Source organism: Vombatus ursinus, unplaced genomic scaffold, assembly GCF_900497805.2.
Source record: "Vombatus ursinus unplaced genomic scaffold, bare-nosed wombat genome assembly UNPS02014799.1, whole genome shotgun sequence".
NCBI classification, from domain to species: Eukaryota; Metazoa; Chordata; class Mammalia; order Diprotodontia; family Vombatidae; genus Vombatus; species Vombatus ursinus.
Genome location: NW_020954577.1, coordinates 37,884,058 through 37,908,038, shown reverse-complemented (window position 1 = coordinate 37,908,038; position 23,981 = coordinate 37,884,058). Strand labels below are relative to the sequence as shown.

At 43.6% G+C, this 23,981-nt stretch overlaps 1 protein-coding gene across 4 annotated transcripts in view; it reads left to right on the top strand.

Annotated features, from left to right (window-relative positions):
- THRB (thyroid hormone receptor beta) overlaps nucleotides 1–23,981 on the top strand; it is a 391,398-nt gene that overhangs the window by 20,022 nt on the left and 347,395 nt on the right. Inside the window, exon 1 of one of the 4 annotated variants that reach the window (XM_027871973.1) lies at nucleotides 6,185–6,250. The exons of 1 other annotated variant lie outside the window; for it this stretch is intronic. The gene's annotated coding sequence lies outside the window, so the exon portion shown is untranslated. Of the gene's footprint in view, nucleotides 1–6,184; nucleotides 6,251–6,855; nucleotides 6,941–6,999; nucleotides 7,143–23,981 lie in introns of those variants that run through there. 2 more of the 4 variants (XM_027871969.1, XM_027871972.1) reach the window with 2 other exon arrangements.

Here is a 23,981-nt window from a genome sequence, read left to right as displayed (position 1 = left end):
TTTAGCCATAGCTATCCTCCTAGGGTTAGATAAGCTATGAAAGAGTCACTTTGGGAAGCTCCATTAACTTGGAAAGAACTGGTTCATTTAGCCTTTCATTTCAGTGAAAGCAATTAGTGATTCATTTCAATTCAGTCCATCAACAAACATTTATTAAACACCAAAGAAAAATATACAACAATCCTTGCCCAGAAGGGGGATGCAACATGCTCACATATGAGTGAGTGTAAGATGGGTTGGGGGACCAATTGGCATCCTGGGGTTGGCATTTCAGAGGGATAAGTCTTCCTCCTCTCTGGCCTGAGAGCTATTGGAGATGACTGAGATATTTGATTTGGAAGGCAAGATTGAATCGTTCCCCAGAGCTCTTAAAAAGGAGATGTAAATTGAGAGGAGGAAGGCGGACCTCAAGAACTGAGTAGCAACAGCAAAAAGAAACAGCCTCCCTAGACTCACCCACGGACAGAGGCAGAATTCATTTCAGATTCAGAAAGAAAAGATCAGTGGCCTAGGTGAATAAGTGATGGGAGAGATTGAAAGGATAAGATAGCAGGCTGGCCATCCTCCCTCCCTGCCCACCACCCAGGCATCTCAGCTCAGAACAACAGGGCAGAAGCAACTGGTTCTACTAAGGACTAAGGGAAGTTAAAAAAAAAAGTCTGTTCTTTTACCAACTCCCTCTCCCTGTGTGTGTCCAGTAACAGCTACTGAAACATACTCTACTTGCTTCTTTTACCTTAACATTTCCTGTACCTTGATTTTTTGTCTCAAACATAACGAGGCTAGGGGTTAGCTAGAGACCACCATAAATTTAAATTAGGGCAGTGAGCGGAGTCTCTGCCTGAATACTAGGAATTTTCCTAACTGGGAGCTCTGACCTATTGTCATTATACTACTAAATTTTGGGGGTCTTATATAAACTCCACAAAGCAACATAAGTAGGGAATACAGCCACCTGAGGGTCCAGAATATTGCCCCTGGGCAAGTTCTTGAGTGAATTATGGAACACCACTGATGTTGTATTTATTTAACATGTATGCAATGCACTTTCAATTGAATGAGAGTACTTACAACCCCAAGGACAAGAGAATATTTGCTATAAGGAGATGGCACCTGAACTGTGCTTAGAAGGAAACATTCTATGAGGTAGAGAGAAGAGGAAGGTGGGCAGAGGCGTTGATGGGGTGGGAGATGGACTGTGGTGTCTATATGGGGAACAGTAGTGGCCAAGAGGGGAGAGTTGTAGGCTGCGGAGGCAGGAGACTCAGGCTGGAGTCCTGACTTTTCCACTAACCAACTGTATAATCATGGACAAATTGTGCCATATCTGTGGGGCTGTTTCCTCCTCTGCAAAGCAAGGTGGTTAGACTACCTGCTTTATCCGATCTTGCTCTAAAATTCTGTGATCTCAGACAGGATGTAATTTTATCACCCTTATCTAAAGAAGTTGAGGCCCAGAAAGAATGTGACTTTTTCACACAGGCTGGTGGCCTCCTGATAATTTGCATGTCGGGTTTGTCAGTGTAAGAAAAGCAATCCAGAGGAAATGCACAGACATAAAACATAGCACAGAGAGGATGATAAGATCATGGTGGCTTAGCCCAGACTGACTGGGAAAGGTATCTCCTTCCAAGCATAATTCTCCAGGCTGGGAGATGACCAGTCAATCTCTTTAACACCCAGTTCTTTCCCACTTCCCACTCTGCATCCTATTCAAGAACATCTTTCTTAGAAGGAGCTAAAAACACCATTAATCAGGCTTCATGAGTAACTCTCATTGCGAAGATCCCTACCAGGTAATTGTCACCAGTGAAGCCTAAGAGCTCTCCAGAGGAGCCAGATGATCTTATCTATAACATAACCCCAGCTCCCAAATTCTTACTTGCCTTTCCTTTGAGAATCAGGGGTCTGCCGATACCCTGGGATCTTGGCAACACTGACTATTTATGTAGGTATCTTAGAGTCCATTATAATTGTACACGGTAACATGATGGAGTATCCTGTAACATACTTGATGAAGCCAGGTTTCTATTCTGGTAACCAGGCACCTTCATTGAACCCAGTCAGCTGCAGGGCCTAAGATGTAGTTCCCAGTGGTAATGGATGAGAGTAGAGTATGAGACTTCCTTGGCTGTGAGAATCCATTAACTAACCACAGTCTTACTATTAGATAACAACAACAATAACTGATATTCATAGAGTGTCTTAAGGTTGTGATTTATTATTCAACTCACCAAGCACTTATTAATTGCCTACTGTGTGCATAGGCTTCTGATGTTGGTTAGAGAATAAGCCTTCTAGGAAGTCCTCTGTTCAAGACACACAATCAGGACTCTAGTCTCCAAGACTAGAAGCTAGCTGTGGCTTCTATTGGCAGGAGCCAATCTGCAGTAGTAGAGGGAAATGCCTTCCCACCAGCTCCCCATTCTAATGAAATCAGAGGGCCAGTCAAAATAAAAAGATGGGCCAAGTATGGTGTTACGGGCTGAGGATACAAAGATTGTCCTCAAGAAGCTTACATCCCTGGGGGCAGTGGAGGGAAGACAATGTGTACACGGGGCAGTAAATACCAAAGAAGTAACAAGTGGATGAACTGGAAAAGTGAGGGATGTATCTTGGGCTGTATCTTGGAGGCAGCTATGGATTCCCAGAAGAGGAGGCTACGAGGGAGGGCAATCCAGGCATGGGGCACAGTCCAGGCTAAGACCCAGAGGCTGGAGATGGAATGTCAGTTTGGCTAGTACATGGTACGTGAAGGAACATAACATAACATCAGTCTAGAGAAACAGGTTGGAGCCAGATTCTAAAGGGGTTTACATAGCATAACAAGGTTAATGTCGTTGTTTGTTTGAGACTTATCAAGTCAGCATCTGTGTGGTGGATGGACTGGAGACAGGGAGACCAGTCAGGAAACTAAGGAAGGTGAAATAGTATGGACAAAAAGTGATGAGACCCTGGACCAGGGCAGAGGCTGGGTGGATGAATTCAGGAAACCTTGGAAAGAAAATTGATGACTTGACAACTGTGTCGTTTGATTCTCAAAAACACCCTCTGAAGGTTATTGTCTTCATTTTAAAGATGATAGGACTGTGGCTGGGAGAGGTTGTGACTTGTCCATGGTCATATAGCAGGTGTCCATGGTTCAAGTCCAGCCCAAGTCCCAGCTCCAAGGCCTTTGTTTCCTTCCCTCTGCCACCCTGCTGCTCCACAGTTAACATTGTGAGTCATAATCTAGTGCAGTAAAGTTTGTATAAAAAGTTCCCTAAAAAACCCAATTCCATCTTCTCTTTGTGTTCAAGCAGAAAGAATGTTCTTTTCCATTGGAGGGCTCCTTTGGCCATTGATTAACTAGCAAGATTAGCCCCAGACATTCAGTTCTAGCAAAATCTGGGGTTTTGTTCCTTTGGTTTTAATAAATTTATATTCACAATAGGAAAAACCAAAAAAATTTTGTAAACCTCAGAAAAGTAGTCGCACACCATAATGTTCCCTTGTTACCATGATTTTCTTCTGAACTATTGAATCTCACTATAGGTTATTTATTTGTGTTTTTCATTTTACTGTTTTTCAACACTTCTGTGTACGGACAAAATGAGGTCAGAGACACATAGCAAACCAATTAGGTTCAACAAAGAAAATCAACAGTTCTATTATCAGCCTATTTCATTTTTTTTAAAGAGGTTTTGTCTCTCCAAGGCAGAATAATGTCCCAAGATAGACTCATGAGGACAAAGAGAGGAAGAGGGGCAAGCTTTGGGGCCTAATTGTTAGTGCTTTAGAAGAAAAATTCCTGCTCTTGCCATCAAAATCCATCTTACAAGAGAGACATTCTATTCGTAAATGAACGTTATTTAAAAAAAAAAAAAAAAGTCAGTAGCTCGTCCCTGCACCCAAGAAGCCTCCCTTGCCCTCCTCTGTCCGGGTGCGGTGACCAGATTGGCTTCTTGGAGCTAGCTCACCAGCAGGGGGCCTGACCGCTGGGAGTCCAGGCCTGATCACAGACGGCATTTTGCGGACGGCTTTTCTCCAGGCCTAGGGAAACAGCTTCTGGCTGCACCCAGGCAATGTGGTGATGCTCCCCTTCCAAGGTGGGGAGCCACCCTTGCGGTGAGGGAATACACAGCTCTGGCTTGAGGACCCCTATGTGACCTTTAGATGAGTTCGGTAGGGCCTGAGATCTAGGGGGCCGCTGCCTTTGCTATTTACCTTTTCAGTCGTTGGCCCCACTCCCACCCCTACCCCTACCCGAGGGGAGCTCAGAGTGCTGCCACTTACTTCCCAGGACTCCCTTCCAAAACCCTCACAGTCCAGTTTGGGGGTGGGAGGTTCCTTTCTGAATATCTATTTCTGCCCGACGGGTTAGTTCTGTCCCACTCTTGGGTGCCTCTCAGGCCTCCAGGGGGATAGACCGGCAGCTCAGTTGAGATTTAGGTGATCTGTTGAAATAAGTTTGTAAGCTGAGAGGCAATTCCCCTCAGGGAATCTTTATTCCCTAGCTCCTCCTCCGCCACTTACTGACTGCGAACCTGGGCAAGTCATTTACATCAGCGCCCTGGGCCAGAGTGGTCAAACCCTCAGCCCAAAGCCCGCCGGCCAAGAACCAGATGAAAATGTCACTGGGAAATATTTCACAAAATAAATAAAAATACAATAAAACAGAGAACATTGCATTTAAAAGCTAAGTAAACGTGCATCCGGCAAGGTTCTTTGTTACAGAGTAGTGGCCCGGTTTCTACTTGAGTTTGCCTTGACTGCGCCTAGTAATTTTCGGTTTATAGAGAGCCTTGAGGTTTGCAAAGTGAGACCTTATCTCACTTGATCCCCAAAGCAACCAGAAGGTAGGACCTATATTACAGATGAGGAAACTGAGGCAGCCACGGGTTAAGTGCCTTGCCCAAGGGTCAAACAGCTAGTAACTGCCCGAGGTAGTATTTGAACTCTAAATTACAGACACGTTAAGGACCTGTATATGCGGATGAAGTTTGGGGGACCAGGAAATTATCTACGCCAGGGAAATCAGTGGTCTCCTCCACACACGCTTCCAAAGGATGGTTGGAGAGAGAGAGAGAGAGAGAGAGAGAGAGAGAGAGAGAGCGAAAAGCAAAGAGAGAGAGAGAGAGAGAGAGAGAAAGAGAAAGAAAGAGAAAGAAGAAAGGAAGAAAGAAAGAAAAAATAAAGAGAAAGATAGTTATAGATAAAATCATGTGTGTATAATCATTCAAACAATTCAGGAGAAATTCAGTATATTGATTGTGGACGTTATAGCAAAACCTTGCCCTTTATACCTTTGTACAAATGTCCTTTTCCCATTCAAATTTTGTATGGGCATCGGGTCCCTTACTAGACTGGACACTTTTTCTGGGCGGGGGATATTTTCTTTTCGTAACAACTCCGCCCCCACCCCACCCCCACTCCCGAACTGTGCCTTGCACTGAATTGGTATCTGCTGTGTACAAGACTAGTTAATCCCTCCCTCCCCCAATATAATTTTTATTAAAAGTACCGATTCAATTCGACGAGCTCCAGAGGACCGATACCTTTGTTGGAGCTCAGCCTTGGTACCCCAAGACCCCCTGCCGTCACCTACAGCCGAGACTTCGGATCCTCCCCGCCTGTTCCTTTTGCTTTGGCCAACCCTCCACATTCCATCTTAGGGATGCTGCCCCCATTGTGCCCTCCTTGGATTAATACCCGAAGCGAGGCAAACTCCTGTTACTTTGCAACTTTGCCCTTGGGGCTCGGACGCCCGAAAGAGTCTGGTACTGGGGATTCTCAGCGCAAATTATCGGCCTGGGAGTGGGGGGCGGAGTATGTAAGGAACCCTCGGTAAAGGCACCCCCTAGCAACCTCATCTTGATGACAGACGTCTGCCTGCAGCCCTCGTCCATCCTCCCCTCTTGGGGGATTGGGGAGAAAGGGTCCCTAGGCTAGGTGAGGGGACGCCACGGGACTGAAAAGAGAAGGCCTCCTGTCCCGCCCCGGGGAGGAGCTGGAGGGCCGGGTGATGGCACCCGCGCCACAAGTGGCTGCGCGTGGGTAATGTGAGAGTTGGTGGAGGAGGCGGCGGCCGGGGCGGAGAAGCGCCAGTGGGCACTACGCCCCGCGGTACGCGACCTGCCTCCCCGCCCCGATTCATCGACAACCCCCTACCCCTAACATCTTTTCCCCTCCGCAGCCGCCCTTCCCCTCCCCGAGCCATGACGCACAAATCCCGTTGTGATCCTAAACCAGAAGCGATCTGCAAAGTCGGGTGGGTGGAAATATCGCCACTTGTAAACACGTTGAGGAGCCCAACGGGAGGGAGGGAGGAGGGGGTGGGCACGAGGCTCGGGGGGGGGGGAGTAGTCGAGTTAGGAGGGGGGATGGCTCAGGCTGAAGGAGTCCTTCCTCTTGGCAGCTCCTCCAGCCCAGCCCCCTGGGGCGCTGGCACCCACCTGGGAGGAACTACGGGCTTGGGGGGCCTGCCTGCTGTCCCTGTGGGAAGGTGAGGAAAAGGGCTCGAGGGGTGAAGGGGACAGCAGCGCGTGGGGGGAAGGGTGTGGCTCGAGAGTGGGGGAGTCCCGTGGAACGAGCCCCTCCTTCTCTCCCTCACTCCTCCCCCTCCCCCTCCCCGCGGTAGGGAGCCGGGAGCCCGAGCGGTCCCGGAGCTGGCGGCTGGCTGTACGCGGCGCTGGTGCGTGCGGAGGGCTGGCTGGCGGGCGGACGTGTCATTCGCTGCGCCCCTGGCGGGGCTAAGGAGGTAGCTGTGGCTCCCGCTGCCCCCGCCGCCGCCGCCGCCACCACCGCTGCCACAGCAGCCGGGTGAGGCTGAACCGCGCGCAGCGCCGGGAGGCGATCGAAGGGAAACCGGGTCACAGACGCGCAGACACACACATACACTCGCTCCCACTCATGCACGCCCCTGCACGCACGGATCGGGAGCAAGGACGCTGACTCTGGAGTAAGCGGCACCCCGGGACTTGGCCGGGGCGGGGGTGCCTAGCTCAGGCTGAGTGCAAGGATCGGGGGTGGGGTCTGCCCCGGGCTGGGAGAGGTGAGAGCAGAGAAGACCCACGTATAAAAATAACTTGGCTCCTATGCTAATTAAAGTGCCCTAGTCCAGGGGCGAGCGTCCCTTCCTGGAGCTGCCTGGGTGCCTCCAGGTAAGTGATCAAAAACCTGGGAAGTACCCGGGACGGTTCAGATCGGGCGGGAGGAAGCGGGGCAGCGGGGGCTGCAGCCGACGGAGGGGGGCAGGCAGACGGCCGCGGAGCCCGGGGAACTGGCCTAGGAGGGCATTAACTTTGCCGGAATCCTCGCTGCTCGCGCTTTCGCCTGGAGACCTTTATTTAGACTCTTAAACGGCGGCCCGGGCGCCCGGCTTCGCTTGGCCAGGGGGTGGTAAACAGCACCGACGCCGCCCCCTCTGCACGCTGTGTCGGGCCACCGGCGAGGGGGCGGGCGGGCAGCCGGGCAGCCCGAGCCGGCCCGGGACGGGACGGGTGCCCCTGCTCGTGCCCGCTCCGCTGGGGGCCGGGGCGGCAGCAGCTCAGTGTCGGGGAGGGCGAGGGCAGGCAACCAGCCCACACCGGATTACCTGCTGCTTTCGCCAGCTCTGTGTTAGAGCTCCAGATACAGAGCCGGGGCTGGGGGGGGGGGGGGGGGGAAGAGAAAGGGGAGGAGGAGAAAGAGGAGGAACCGCGGAAAGACTCCCTAGCGTGGTGCCAGAGGAAAGGGGCGCCCGGGCTCGGACTGAGCAGGGGCACCGCCGCAGCCGAGTGGGGAAAGGGGCGGAAAGGGGCTTGCTTTTCTTAAGAAATGGGGCCCGGAGCGCCGAAACCCCAGCCCAGTCGTTGACAGTCTTTCCTGGTGTGAAATGTAATTTGGCATCTTGGCAGGCTCGGTGCCGAGTGGAAGTTTCCATGATGAGTAAGTTCTGTGACAGGGGATTGATTCGGAAGAGGTTTACTGCCCGCGCGTCGGAAGCCCCCAGAAGTAGAATCTCGCCGCCCACCGCCTTCCCCAGCTTGTCCCTTCCCTGCCCGAAAGGCGGAGTCAGAATGGAGAAAAAGAGGGACCACTGGTTGTGGTCATTGGCAGGGACTTTCAACCTCCACCCTACCCCACCCCCACCCCCCCCCCCACCTCTCTAAAGAATACGTGGAGGGCGAATGGATTCTTCGAGGTTGTGCTTGGGCAGCATCATTTTCTCTTTCGCGTTTAGAGGGTTTTATTCTGCTACGGAGAGGGCTGAGTGTCTCAGTCTGGTTCTTGTAGTTTTGTTCTTGTGGTTATTGCCCCCCCCCCCCCCCCCCCCTTGTTCATGTTCCCAGAGTTTCAGAGCGCCAAGGGGCCTTTAAGGTTATATACACACACACACACACACACACACACACACACACACACACACACACCACACACACACCCAACAACCATTTTACAAACGAGCAAAGTGATAAAGCCCCGAGAAGTTAGGACTTGCCGGAGATCTGTTAGTAAACGACAGATCTGGAATTCAGACCCAGGTTGCCTGACTCCAAATTCAGAATTGCTTTCACTTGGCTGGTGATTTCCTCTCATAACTGGGTGCGCTTATTATCAATTACAAAGCATTTTCATTCTTTTTAAGGAGAGAAAGGAGTATGGAACAAGGGACATATTTAATAAAGGTTTTATATATCAATGTACTTTACCCTCAAAAGCTACGGAATAGACTTTAAGAGAAATGGCATAAATGGAAAGATTGCAGGACTTCTTACCTGCTTAGCAAAATTCCAACACCAGTCCTCCAGAATTGGGATCATCCCAGCTCTATGCTATGCCTATTCTCATTCAGCAAAGAGTAGACAGATGTTTTCTTGGAGGAATTTTAGCGATCTTAATTGCTACTTAGGGAGATACAGCACTAATACCTCTTTGGCGTTCAAGGATTCCAATATTTTTTCATTTTCTCTGTCCAGAAATTAGTCCTTATATCTTAAAGAATTTGTAGCATAACATTATTACCTAATATATGTCTAAGGAGAATCGGTTTTTCCTCAAATTAACCATTCCTGTCTTTTTATTGGATATTTTAAATCATAATTTTGTACTCTTTGGGACAGTAATGGGATTACATCACTACAGTCTAAAATTCTGATTTTTTTTTCACCAAGTCAGACTGGCTGCCCTTTTCTTTGGCTGACCATCTCCACACACACCCCCCCAAAAAGTAAAAGAAAAAATGTTCTGAACCAGTTTCTCCTTAAAACCACTGGGGTTTTAAGAAATAGAAAGGAAGATCATCTTAATTTTTAAACAAAAATATTAACATGGAGATGTGTTTAAATGAAATATGTTGTCATTGATACAGATATACGTATATTTATATACATATTTTTCTTTAGTGTAACAAATTCGGTTGGGAATGATTTGTCCGCCTGATTTTTCAATGTATGGAGGCATCAGTAAATAAATGTAATACTACTGATAGAGGATAATTGATAGAGAATACTGATTCAGTTATGGAAATGTTAACTAGACACTACTTTAGTAATGTTTTCTAATGAATTTTAGAGAGCTCTGTCATAGAAATAGGACCATGTCCTAGTAGATACAATTTTCACAGTAAATACTACCAAAGATAACCACAGGACTCTGGCGTGGAACCCCACCTCTGATGCCTCTGTGACTTTAGGCAAATTATTTTACTTCTCTGGGCCTCCCATCGTTAAAATAAAGGGAGTTTCTAAGACTTGTGAGGACCCTTCCAACTCTAGATTTGTGCTCCTATAATCCTAAGGCTTTTTTTTTTTTGATGGAGCAATTCCTGTTGGCCTTTCAATGGAATGGATGCATTTATATATGAACATTGATGTTCAAAGGAAAATGTATGTTGTAAGATACATGTCTACCATGCTATCTTTAAGCTATCTTCATAGCAAATGACCCGCAATAAAAGATAGTTTATGCCAAGATGCTGCTAACCTGACTCTTAAAAAAAAAACAACCTTCTTGAATCAATACAAGGGCAAATAATTGTAATCTCCCTTTCCTTCCCAGAATTTGGGCATAATTTTAAGAACTGGACTTACAGTGTGATTTAAAAAAAATCAGCTGGAGACCTATGAGAAGATTCAGGAGATCATAGTAGCATAGATTTTGAGCTCAAAGGGACCTTAGCATCATCAAGTCTAGCTCCCCCAGTTTATAGATGAGGAAGTTAAGGCTGGGAGAGGTTCAGACTTGCCACAGAGTCAGGTATATAATAGGTGTCTGAATTGAGATTTGAACTCAGGTCTTCTTGATTTGACATCTATTGATTTTGCCTTTATTGCTCCTAAATGTCTCAGGATTCTGCCTAAACTGTGAATTTCCAAAATGCCCTCCTAAGTATTCTGAGCAGGTGCCCCTGGGCATGCTAAGACGTGTGCTGGGGAGATAGCCTTCCTTTTTCTGATTTTTCTGAAAGCAGGCCAGACATTCCATGTAGTGACAAATCAGAGAGTTATTTCTCCTCCTGGAGGCATTTGCCTGGGGTACAAGGAAATCCTCAGAAAGAGACTTTATCCTCTGTGGAGTAATTGACCTTCAACTTCTATGGACTTAATTCAATTCAATAAATATTTATTGAGTGCCTACTAAGTGCTGAGAGGCTCCAAGCTGAGTGGCCATGGATTCAGGAGCTCCTCAGGCTTTGAGTAACAGAGATAGACTACTTAGGGGTTCTAGCCAACTGCACTTGGGACAGAGCTGTAGTAGATGGAATTGGAATCTGCAGAATGAAATAGGAGTGAAGAAATGACCCCTCTGACAGTAGGTTTAGCAATGAACTAGCAACCAGTTGCAGCAAGTCATTCACAAAAGCAATTATCTGCACACTCTTTTCCCCTTAGACGCTACAACATCAGGACTCAATGAGTGGAGGAAATATTGCAATTCCCCACCCTTAATGTGGCTACATATAGGAGCCTCGGGGGCCTGCATGATCTCAGCATTAGATTAAAAAATAATAATATTCTTTCTAGATCTCAACTGTCAACACTTCAGTAGCCTGAGATGCCAGTAGGCACAGGGCTTTGGGAAGAAGAACCCTTTGACTGTTAGCTTCACTGATGTGGCAATGGGTGAAGGAATAGGAGATACTTGCTTTTTCACTGGACATTATTATTCAATGTCATTGTCATCCTTTAAGTGTTTTTCCCAAGTGCTTAAAGAATATTACCTTACTTAGAGTGTATGGTCATTACCTGAATTTCATCAACTGCCTATAAGCAAAGGTAAAGAGATATGTAGGAGAAGATATATGGCAGTTGCTTGTGATTGTTTAGAAGGACATGGGAAAATCAATCTTTTCATCTGGCTGGCTAAAATTATTTTTCCAGGGACATGTTATTTGGCATTTCATGCCAGTGGTACCTGAGTATGTGTGAGTACCTGGGGGAAAATAGGACTTTGAAATAAATATTCCATCTTTGACTTTCTTACTTTGTTAAGGCTGGGAGCATCTAATGGAATTCCTCATTCCTGTTTGTTATCTTTGAATAGAGGAAATTTACTCCCTTCTCCAAGTCATTAGAGCCAATAAAATTATTTTGCCTCTAAGAATATTGTCTCTGGATGGTACCACTATTGTTTGGGGGCTGTATACAAGTAGGAATCACAGCTGAATGCATGGAGGATACACTTGATGTCTTATTGTTGGTGATGGTGGTGTTGATGGTGGTGGCATTGGCAAAGCTGGCTACATTTTGCGCCGATGGATTTCAAGTAGTGATGGTCACCTTTCAGGCTTCTCAGTGGCATTTGTACACCTTGCAGGAGAGTTCACAGACTTGTTTGGCAATGAGGATATTTAAGCAATCGGGAACATATTCCAAATCAGTGAGTCACTGACTACACATTTCCATATCTTCCTTCTCACGTATCTGGTGAGGTTGACACCTAGAAAAGTTACCTGTGTTTAATGCTAATGCTACTTGGTCATTCGTGTCCTTCATCTTAGGGAGCTTCAGAATGATTCTAGGAATGCCATTTTCTTTTCTTGAGAACTGAAATTTTCCAGGGACATTTTCTTGGGCAAATTTTCAAACAGTAGATCAAAGACAGAGCCAGGGATGAGAACTTCGATGACTTCCTTTAGTAGATATGAAAATGGAGTTAGCCAGCTGGTTTTTGTGTTTTTATTTTGCTTGAATTTTTTCCACCTTATACAGCTTGGGAGGTCTTTGGTTAGAAATATTGAGAAGAAAAGTATGTTTTTTCTTGGTGGAAAAAATTTGGTTTTAGAATTCTGGGGTCTGTGGGCCACATGCAGCATATTAGCTTCTTACCTCATTGTGATGACTTGTTCAGACACAAGCTTACTTCTTTCCCCTCATTCCACTCTGGCCTTGGGGTGTGGTTGCATTGTCTGCTTATACCATTTTATATCCCCAGTGCCTAGCATTGTGCCACATAAATAATAGGTACTTGGCAGATCTTTTTTGGTGATGATGGTGATCACAATGGTACACACACAGAGAGCCACCTCTGTGTGTGAGCACATAGGTGCATATGTGTGTGTGTGTGTATATATGTGTGTGGGTGTGGGTATGTAGCCATCTCCCAGATTTACCTGGCTGAACCTTCTCCCTCAGTCCAATCCTTCCACCATAGCATTCTACCTGCAAAAGCAGACACAATAGCATTAATTTCAATATAGTGAAAGGAAGATTATTTGTCTTCCATTGGCCTCCTTTCCCCAGACCATCATTCTAGTTGATAGTTAGAAATGCCACCTTGATACTATAGTCCCAGGCAAGAAATCTTGGATTGATTTTCAGCCCACCTTCAGCCAGGCCCCAATCATCTCTCTCACTTTGAGTATTTCAACTTCATCATCAATAAACTTCTTATCTGTAGTGTTTCTTATATTTCAACTCCTCCATGAAGTCTTCCTTGCCTAATTAAAAGATAACAGACTCCATCCAACAGGAAGAAACTTCCCCTACAATTCATGATTGTACTTACATTTTGTCTCTACGTAAGAGAAATGTCTATTTAGTGTATATTTTCATTGTTGGTTCCAATACCTCAAGGTCACTTGGTTGAATGCTCTTCCACAGTAGCAGTAGGCTCTTGGGATTTTTGATCATATTGTGAGCTCCTAGAGAAAAGGGGCTGTTTTTGCCTTTCTTTGTATCCCTAGCACTTAACATGCTATCTGGCACATAGTAGGTATTTGAAAAATACTTGTTGATAGCTAGAGATTATTGCTATTAGCTTTATCAATTTCTACGTTTGCTTCTGTTTGAATCAGTATTCTTGGCCAATACTGGTTATGAAAAGCATTGACTCCAAAAAATGTTTTGAAATCATATGAAATTTGTGTTCATTAGCTTTTAGATTTAAAAAGTATGATCATAAAATCAATACTAGTTATGAGGATAACTGCGGCCCCCCTAGAGAAGATTATCTATCTACCTGCATATATATGGGGTGTCCTAAAAATTGTCTCTCTGAAGAACTTTGAAATCTATTGTGAGGTATGGGAGACACCAGCACAGGGCTGTCCAGCATGGTGTGCCCACATTAAGGAAGGTGCTGTGCTCTGTGAGCAAAGCAGAATTGCAGTAACTCAAAAAAAGGTGAGATGTGTATATTTAGAGATGTCTTGGCTCCAAATGTTCACATGGACTATTTGTGCCCGACCTGTAGTAGAGCCTTCTGAGTTCATATTGGTCTGATCAACCACAGTCAGACACACTGTACCTTGACCCTGATATTAGCTCTTTTTGAGCATGAACAACAACCAATCACCTACAAATTGTAGTACAATTTTATTCTATTAAAGCTTTAAATCTTTAATAATAATAATAATATTACTTTTGGGAGACACTATTGAGCATATATATTTGTATATACCTATACGTGTATACAAATATACATATACTCATATATACATCATATATTTATCCATGAGATGGAGGGGTAGGGAACAAAATTCATACCTATGATTTCACTGTATAGGGAATTCTGGAGTTGGAAACTCCTTCCACCAAGGTAGGTTGGCAATTCCCCTATAATTTATAGTTTTAGGAAATAGTGTGAAGTGACTTGCTGATGGTCACATGACTAGTACGTGCCAAAGATAAGCTTTCTTGATGCCAAGAGTGGCCTTCTCTGCACTATGCCACACTTGTCTCACGGACATGTAACCAAGAAAAATTTTTAGTTTGTTACCCTTTCTGAAATTGTGTTATTACTGAAATGTCAGCTAAGGTCCACTATCATTTTTGTCCTAGTTAGAGGTTGTTTGAGCCCAGAATGATGCACCTCTATTTGTGCAGTAGGGGTGACATGTAAATATAAAGCCCAAACAAAATCTTGTGAGTTAAATTTTTCTTTTAATGAAAAAGAATCAAGCCAGAGAAATATATACAATTCAATAAATCATGAAACAAAATGCAAGGTATTTCCTATTTTAAAAAAAGGGAGCCTGCACTCTGGGAATATCACAGTCTTTGATGTGGATGGTGAAGACAGCAACTTACTCAGCAGTCGTAAGGGTTCAGTAATTTGAGATTTTTTCAAAAAGTACAGCAGTCCTTCAAAGGCTTCCTGTGATGTGTAAAATATGTGTGTGGGGAGGGGGAGCTTGAAGCTAAGTTAATAGATTCCTATCCATCTGGAGAAATCAACCTTACTCTGGAAGTAGGTCCAATTGGACTAAATCAGGAGAGAGAGTTGAAAGAACAGGATTTGTATGACATGGAGCTTGACATGTGTCTGTTTACCAAGAGGTCAACAACCTGTGTTTAGATTTTTCTCAGTTGGAGCTTCTTATCCAACTGACCTTATAATGAGCAAACTTGTTTTGTTTTTCATTAGACTTCACCATCTCTTCAGGGATGGAACTAAATGTTTTCTAAACAGGACAGTATATTGACTGACTTGCTTCATGAACCTCCATGACTATCCTGGTTTTATCTTGGCCTAGATGGTGGTGTGATTTACTCAAAGGCAGTGCTACTGGACTGGGTCTAACAGATTCTCATAAATTGGAAGGGCATTAAGCCAAGACTGGACGATTGACCATCATCTGAGTCCCAGCCAAGTGAAATTCATGAAGGTTTGTTGACAGAATGATTGGCCACCAGGTGTTGAATTTTTATTGGCCACAGCAACTCAAGAAGGGCCAGCTGCTAAAGTGTAGACAGATTTTGATTGGTATCAGTAAAGAGGCAGGAATATTTGATAAAACCACAGATCCCGGGAACATTGTTTCTGATCATTTGAAGAAAAAAGTCCTAAGTTTTAGTGTTTTCTATGTATGTATCCAAGCATTTTCCCTGTGGAAATACAAAGTTAAGACAAAACAAAACAAACCGGGAATCCAAGGAATTACGAATAGTGCTTTATTAGATGGGAGGCACCAGTGGTATGGTGGGGCAGCGCAGTGGATACAGTTCTGGGCTTAGAGTCAGGAAGACTCATCTTCCTGAGTTCAAATCTGGCCTCAGACATTTACTAGCTATGTGGCCGTGGGCAAGTCACTTAACCCTGTTTGCCTCAGTTTCCTCATCTGTAAAATGAGCTGGGGAAGGAAATGGCAAACCACTCCAGTATCTTAGCCAAGAAAACCCCAAATGGGGTCATGAAGAGTTGGACGCAAATTAAAAACAACTGAACTAGTGGTATGGGGGAAGGAGGCTAGAGTGGTAGTCACAAGCTTTGTTAGCAAAACCACTAACAGTCAAATCATTTCACCTATAGCGAGTGTTAGTTTTTCATCTTTGAAAGGAGAGGGTTGAAATACATAATGTTTGAAATCCCTCCCCATTCTAATATTCTGTGATTTGCATGAATATTTTTTAAGGAGAAATAGTTGTGGTCTTTAGGAACTTCATATTTACATTGAAAATTGATTTCTCTAATTCTGACCACTCGACTCACTAGTATTCGTTAAGATCCTACTGAGTGTCAGGCACACTGGGATACCAAGACAGAAATGAAATAGTCTGTACCCTCAAGGAGCTTACATTCTATCAATGAATACATTCTGTGAGAAATAAGTGCACGTAATTCAGATTTCAAAACTCCCATGACCCATCTGGGACTGACTACATTTCCAATACTTTCAATGCCATTGTATAGAAATGGGTGCTTATCACGATGGAAAACCTGAATGATTATTGTCTAGTTACAAAAGAATGACTCTCATGAGAAGGCTAGAAGATGGAAAAGTGAACTTCACTTATCCATTCTTGTAAACATCTTTGCAACAGCTCTTTAGTTAATCCTTCTTAAGGAAGATCAGATAACCAATTCTAAATTACTCATTTTCTTTTCAACTCAATAAGTATTGTTTATTTCCTGTTGGACGCTTTCCTGAGAATACAAAGGCAAACATGAAGTAGATTTGTAGTTTCATGTGCATTCATTTTTTTCACTATACTAAGTTATAGAGATGCTTGTTTTACCCCATAAATTAAAAACAAAATAAATAAAAATTAAAAAAGAAAGAAAGAAGCATCCTCTGAGAAGATCTAATATTCTACTGGGGAAGTGGGGGGTGTGGGAAGGGAGCAGATGAACACAAATACAAAATACAAATACAAATACAAAAATAGTCATATTGAGGTATAGACAACACTCACAACTTGGAGATCTGGAAAAAGCCTTGTGGAGGAGCAGAGATTTGAGTTGAACTTTAAAGAGAAGGTGATAACAGATACCTCAAAAATCATTATAATCATCACTGACCATTCCAGCTGGTAGCTGCGACAGGGCCGTCTCTGCTAGGGTGTGAAGCCTGGAGCAAATTGCACTGTGTGGATTCCTGTAGTATTTTTATTTTACATTTTGGGCAGGAAAATGAAAACCCCATTCTTCTACTGACCCCAGGACATTGCGATGGAGGTGAGGCAGGATACCCAGGAGAGCAGGAAAAGCAGCCAGGGAAGATAGAATATTGAGGGGAGGCAAGAGGGAGGCCGTTCAAGGGAAGGCTCAATGTGATTACCCCTATTTGCCAAAGATGGCGACAAGGCACAGAAATTGCCTATTTGTCTATGTTTTTTAACTCATCTCCTTTCATCTGTGCTCATCTTCTCCTTTGAACTTGTCCCCCTTTCTGACCGTGCAATATCATCATCACTTTCAACCAGACTCAAAATCCGTTATCCTCCATTCTTTCTATGTCCTCACTGGTCACATCCAGTCAGTGGGCAGTCTTTATGGATTCTCCCTCAGTGATCTTTCTTGCATCCATCCATCTATCCCTTCCACTCCATACACTTCTACTCTAGTTGAGACTTTAGTCACCTCTGCCGCTGGTCTCCCTCCCTCCAGCCTCCCCCTGTTGTAATCCATCCACACAACTTCCATGGCAATCTTTCTAATGCAAAGGCCTGATAGTGTTTCTCTTTGGCTGTAGAAACTTTGAATGGTTCCATATTGCCTATACAATAAAAATTTTTTTTCATTCATTTCTGACTCTTTGTGACATCATTTAGAATTTTCTTGGCAAAGATATTGGAGTGGTTTGCCATTTCCTTTTCCAGCTCATTTTATAGACAAGGAAACTGAGGCAAACAGGCTTAAGTGACATGCCTATTGTCTGAACCAGGGAGTGTCTGAGGGTGGATTTGAACTCAGGTCTTCTGACTCCAGGGCTGGCATTCTATCTACTGTACCACCTAGCTATGCTATAAAATAAAATACTTCTGGCATTTCAGGCTCTCCATAATTTATCTCCAACCTCCCTCATCAGTTTTTTTCTTCACACTTTTCCTCTTAATGTACTCTGTTTCAGCCAAACCACTCCTAGATAGTCCCCAACCTTCTTATATAATCATAGGTCAACTCCTTATGACTTGAATCTACTTCCTCCACCTTTTTCCTGCTGAAATCCTTCTTTTCAAGGTCCCCCTCTGGTGCCCTTCCCCCCCAAAATCTTCTTGATCTCCTCAGCTGCAACCATCTCTTTCCCCTTTTATTTTCCAGAACATTTTTCCTGCATCTCCCCTTTGCCCCTATCATGTCTGCTATCTTGTGTGATATTAATTCGTGTCCTTGGCACATCTCTAATATTAGAATTTGAGTTATTAAAGGGAAGGGATCTTCCCTTTTAATCACCGGATCCCCAACAATAACCATAGTGCCATGCAAACAGTAGACACGAAGAAAAGTTATTGTCATTGTCTGCCTGCTCATAGATGGAAGCATTCAGGTTCGTGACTAGTGAAATGTCCCAAAGGCAGAAAACCAAATCTTCAAGTCTTCAAGCATTTAAGTGCCTACTATGTTTAAGATACCATGCTAGGTGACTGGGACACAAAAACAAAAAAATGAAAACTAGTTGCTTCCTTCAAGCAACTTGTACTATGGTGGACCCTGAGCTGTTTCAGAGCCTAGAAAAAGGACACACTAGGGAAGTAATTGGTGAGGATGTAGTTCTATGAACCTGTGTATACCCCAGAATCAGCCTGGGAGCTGCATATCTGAAATTCACCTAATGAGCTCTGTTCTCCATCCTAAGAAAACATTTTTCCCTAGTTCATATGGAGAAAGATTTCATTGACTTCATTGAAAGATTCCTATTGACTAATGTTGTAATGAATTAGGTGACTTCCAACAGTGAGGATACCATCTTGGTCAGAATAGAATAAGTCTAAACCAGACTTCAGAAGGCATGCCCTTTATTTGGAGTGCGGATTTGGGCAAATTATTTAATTTTTCCTCATCTGTATGTTGTAAGGATCAAAGGAAGTAATAGCTGCGAGAGCATTTTAAAAACAATAAAGTGGGAACAAATATAATGAAACAATGATATTTGTTAGTTGTGAAGCATTGAAAGAGCCCAGGGTAAAGCCTCCAGAGTGTCAGGTAGACTCTGGAAGGACATGAACAAACCCCGAATGATGGCAGGTTTCAAGAACGCTAACTCTTGAGCATCTTAAAAATGGTCTTGGTACCTCCTCCCACTATGCTCCATGATGTCGTGTTCCTTTTTGGGAATGGACAAACACCACAATCCTACTCCCACTCTGATGTGGGAAATATGTTTCTTCCTGCTTCTCAAGAGCCTTCCCTTTATTCAAACAGCTCTCCAAATCATTCCCTGAGTAACTGAAAGGCACAGAGAAAATTCTCCCTTGTGGCATCTGGCTTAGCCATGCTGCCTCTTCGATTACTCCCGCATTTACCCAAGCCTTATGTGTTGTTCTGTGTCTATCTGCTGTTCGCTATTCCGTATTCATGCTCCAAAAGGCATATAGCAAATACCTGCTATATGGAATATATTCCAGGTACAGGGATAGATGCTGAGAAGAAAGACAAGTCTGTCCTCAAGGAGCTTATGATCTACTGTCGGGGGAGGGGGGGGAATGACAGTGCAATCACGGATAAGGAAAGCTAAACAAAGTAGTGCAACTGAGCCTTGAAGGAGTCTAGCCACAACTGCTCGCTTTGTGTTTTCAACGTCAAGTTTTTCTGTGATGGATGGTAAACACTAACTGGGCAGGAACAGGCTGGTATTGCCTAGAACAGTATGAAATCAAGCTTAGAAATGACTTTTTGAGATGATGTTGCTGGGCATCACAGACGGGTCATTTTCTTTTTCTTGTGATTGTGACGAATGTACTTTTCAAATTAAGAACCCGTTGTCCTCAGATGAACTAGAATGTAAATTCACAAGCGCCTGCTGTCCTGCATCAGAAATAAGGGACTAGGTTGTCCTGTAGAGAAGGCCCTGCTGTCCTTTCCCTTGGAAAGGAAAAAAAAAAAGCCTGTCCATACATAAGCACAGATAGAAGATCAGTCTGTTTCCTCAGCCAAATCTGGCAAGGAATCAAGGCAAAAAGCTGAATATTTTCTCCAAGGATCAAACACACAGGGAAAAATCTGGGATTCAAGAGCAGTGGTTTTTAATGGCTTTCAAAGCATAGTTGGCTGTTAACAGGTCCCTACTGTATCTTCTTCATCAGTAAGGGGAATCAGAAGGAATTCCTTAGCTCCAGGCTCATTTTTCTCTCCAGCAGACTGTACCCCCTGAGCCTATTCTGGAAGTTTGAAAAGCTGTCCGCCTTTGAGTTGATTGTCTTATTTTCCTTTTGTAAGAGTAGTTTATCCTATGGGCAAGGACATTTATGTGAAGCTTTTCATGGTTCTGTCTTTCTGGCTATATTTGATCAGGTTTCATTTAGGATTTCAATGACTTTAAAATGGCCAAAGTAGAGGTAAGCCATTGGATGGCTTATGCCCTAAGGAGCAGTCCAGAGGAAATCAACCAGAATGGTGAAGAGCTTCAAGCTCTTGCCCATAGGAAGACCTTCAGTTGTCAGTTGAGGATGGGGACAGCTAGCCTAGAGCAGGGGAAACTCAGGGAAGACACGATCCTGGCATTCAGTTATTTGAATGATGGTCATCGCCTGAAAGAGAAATTAGTCTTGTTTTGCTTGGGCCCAGAACTAGGAGCAGTAAATAAGTGGTAATTGAAAAGAGGAAGATTAATGTTGGGGGAGAAACAAACAAACTTCCTAACAATTAGCACCACCCGAAAGAGGAATGAGCTGCTTCGGGAGGTAATGGATTTCCTCTCACCTGAGAGAGGAAAGGTTGGATGACCACTGGTCAAAGAGGTAACTCTCAAATGTGTTGTATTAGATAATTACAGAGCTTTAGTCTGCCTCTGAGATTTTTGTGGTCTTCAATATCTCCAGTGGCTTTCTGTCATGTTTGCTGATGTTGTGAAGTATTTTCTTCACTCTTCACTTATCCCTCTTTACAAATTCCCATCAGCTATTTCTTTAATAAGAGTTTTCAATAATCATGGTCAAGGTGGCCTCCATCATCCTTGTCTTCCCACAGTCCACTTGGAAGGATTCCTGGTACTAGTGGTGGTGTTCATACAAAGTATGTCCCAGAGTTCCTAACCACAGGATGCCTTGGAGGTTTCTGCCAGATGTAGGGTTTGTTCATATTCTCTTTAAGTTGGCAAGCACACAACATCAAATACAGCTAGTGCTCTCTCCCTCTCTCTCTCTCTCTCTCTCTTTCTCTCTCTCTCTCTCTCTCTCTCTCTCACACACACACATACACACACACACACACATCAAACAATAGTTCTAATGTTGTTTAATGGTTCAGAGGGTGGAAGCTGAAATATACTGAGGGGTGACAGTGATAGAATAGTTCATGGAGTAATCCCAATGATGATGGTATTTACATGGCAACTTAAAGTTTGCAAAGTGCATTGTATATGTTATTCCATTTAACCCTCACAACAGCCCTGTGAGGGGAATTCTGCAGTTATTATTATGTCCATTTTACAGATGAGGAAACTAAGTTGCCCATCGACTTGCCCATTGTCGTGGGATTGTAGGTGTTAGAGATGGAATAGACCTCAGAAATTATTCTACAGCCAACAGGGTATAGTGGATAGAGCAGTGGACTTGGAGTCAGAAGACTGGAGTCCAATCCCCTCTCAGATGTTTACTAGCTCTGTGACCCTAGGCAAGTCACTTAACTTCTGAGACTCAGTGTCCCCAACTATAAAAAAAATAGGCTCAATAATAACCCCTCCCTCTTAAGGTTGTCATGAAGATCAAATGAAATAATATCTGTAATCTGTTTGGTAAACCTTAAAATGCTATGTAAATGTTAGTTTTTATTAGCTCTTATTATCCATTTTCCTCATTTGGCAGATGGGGGAACCTGAGAACAAAGAGGTTAAGTGATTTGTTCAAGGTCCCAATTCTAGCTAGATCTTTCCATTATATAATGCTGACTTACTGTAGAGATGGAGTGATGTGTGTGTGTGTGTGTGTGTGTGCTCGCACGCACGTACATACTTGATTTTGTCCTTCAACACAAATGTGTGTTCCTGTGTAAGTAAGATAATTCTGTCCTTGGAAGAATTCAGCTGAAATTACATCACCTCCAGATAGGGAATAATAGTTGATATTTATGTAGTACTTTACAATTTGTAAGTTATTTTTCTAAGCGTTATCTTATTGTGTCTTTATTTATGCTGTAAGGTAGGTATTACAATTCCCATTTTACAGATAAGGAAACTAAGGTTAAAGAAGTTAATTGGTTTATCCATGATGACAGAGTTAATAAGTATCAGAGACAGAGTTTGAAACCAGGCATCTCCTCATCTCAGGTCCTAGTGTACTTTTCATTTTGTTGTTGTTCAGCTATTTTTTCAGTCCTGTCCTACTCTTTGTGACCCCATTTGGCATTTTCTTGGGCAAAGATACTGGACTGGTTTGCTATTTCTTTCTCCAGCTCATTTTACAGATGAGGAAACTGAGGCAAACAGGGTGAAGTGACTTGCCTGAAGTCACACAGCTAGTATTTGAGGCCAGATTTGAACTCAGGAAGATGCGTCTTCCCAATTCCAGGCCCATTGCTCTATACACTATGGTGCCACCTACATTACAATGTGTTGCCTCCACTAGTTCTTCAGGTACAATCCATTCTACTTCTGGATCCATTCACTATTAGGAAGATTCTTCTCTTCCATCGAACTAAAATCTTGATTCCTACAAGTGTCACTTAGTTCGGTTCTTTGGGGCCAAGAAGAAGTCTAATTGCTTTGACTCAAAGAAAGAGATAAGAGAAGACAGTACCAACCCAGCCCTTTGTGGAGGGGGGAGGGCCACAGGTGTTACACATTGTAGCCATATTTTTTGTACTTTTTCAACTAATGGATCCATCTGCTTTTTTTCCTTTTTAAAAATACTATTTTTTATATAGAATGAGGAGGAACTCAGGATAATTATGATGGAAGAAACAGAAGATATCAATAAAAACAAAAAAATTCTAATTGCTCTTCCACATGACAGCCTTTCAGGTATTAGAAGGGGATTATTATGTCTCCCATGAAGTCCTTTCTTCTCTAGACTAAACATTCTCCATTCTTTTAGCTGAGCCTCATTGCATTGTCTGGGCGTTCTTAAGTTCTTCAGTGGTCTTATAAAAACATGGCATCCCACAGTGCAACCTGAACACAGTATCCAGACGCAGTGTGACCATGGTGGAGTACTTTAGGACTGTCACCTCCATCTTCTGAACGCTGTATTTCTCTTAATGTAGCTAAAGATCAAATTAGCTTTTTTTTTTTACTGCAATGTTACATTCTCAACTCTTGTTGAGTTTTCATTCCATGAAAACTCCCAACTCTTTGTCACCTCAACAGTTGTGGAGCCATACATCCTCCCTCTTCTACTTGTGCAATTGATTTTTTGAACCAAGGTATAGGACTTTAGGTTTATTTATTAGTAAATTTCATTTTTGTAGATTTAATTCATCATTCTGGTCTGATAACATTCTTTCTTATGCTAAATGTTGGCCAATAGATTAGCTATCCCACCAGCTTTATATCATCAAAAAAAATTTTCCTTAGTATCTATTTGCACTTTCCTCCAAGTTACTCATGAAAATGTGGTACAATACAGGGTCAGGATTTCCCTGGGGCCCTCTACTGGTGATGGCCCTCCAAATGGACAGCTACTGACTACTCTTTGGGTTAAGTTAGTCAATCAATTTAAAATCCATCTATACATCCACTCTAAAGAAATATAGGCATACTTTGCCTATTATCATTCTCCTGATCTGGGGGCCATCTCCAGTCATCCTAATCTATATATCGCCACTGGACCCAGATGACTCTGGAGGAGAAAGTGAGGCCGGGGACTTTGCACAGTCACTTAAATCCAATTCACATGCATCATGGCATCACTTTCTTGATGTCATGGTCCTCTTCAAGAATGAAAGACAAACAACAACCTATGAGTAGTACGAGTTGCCCCACTGGGCAACCAACTAACCAGTTCCAGTTAGGCAACCAGCTCCTTTCTTCTTTCCTCCCTCCTTCCCTCTTCCTTTCCTTTTCTTTCTTTTCCCTTCCCTTCCCTTTCCTTCCCAAACAACAATCTCTTGATCTACTGTACATGGCCAGTAACTCTGTTAAAAAAAAAAAAAGGAAATGAGATTTCTGTGGCATGACTTGTCCTTTTTTTTTTTAACTTGAC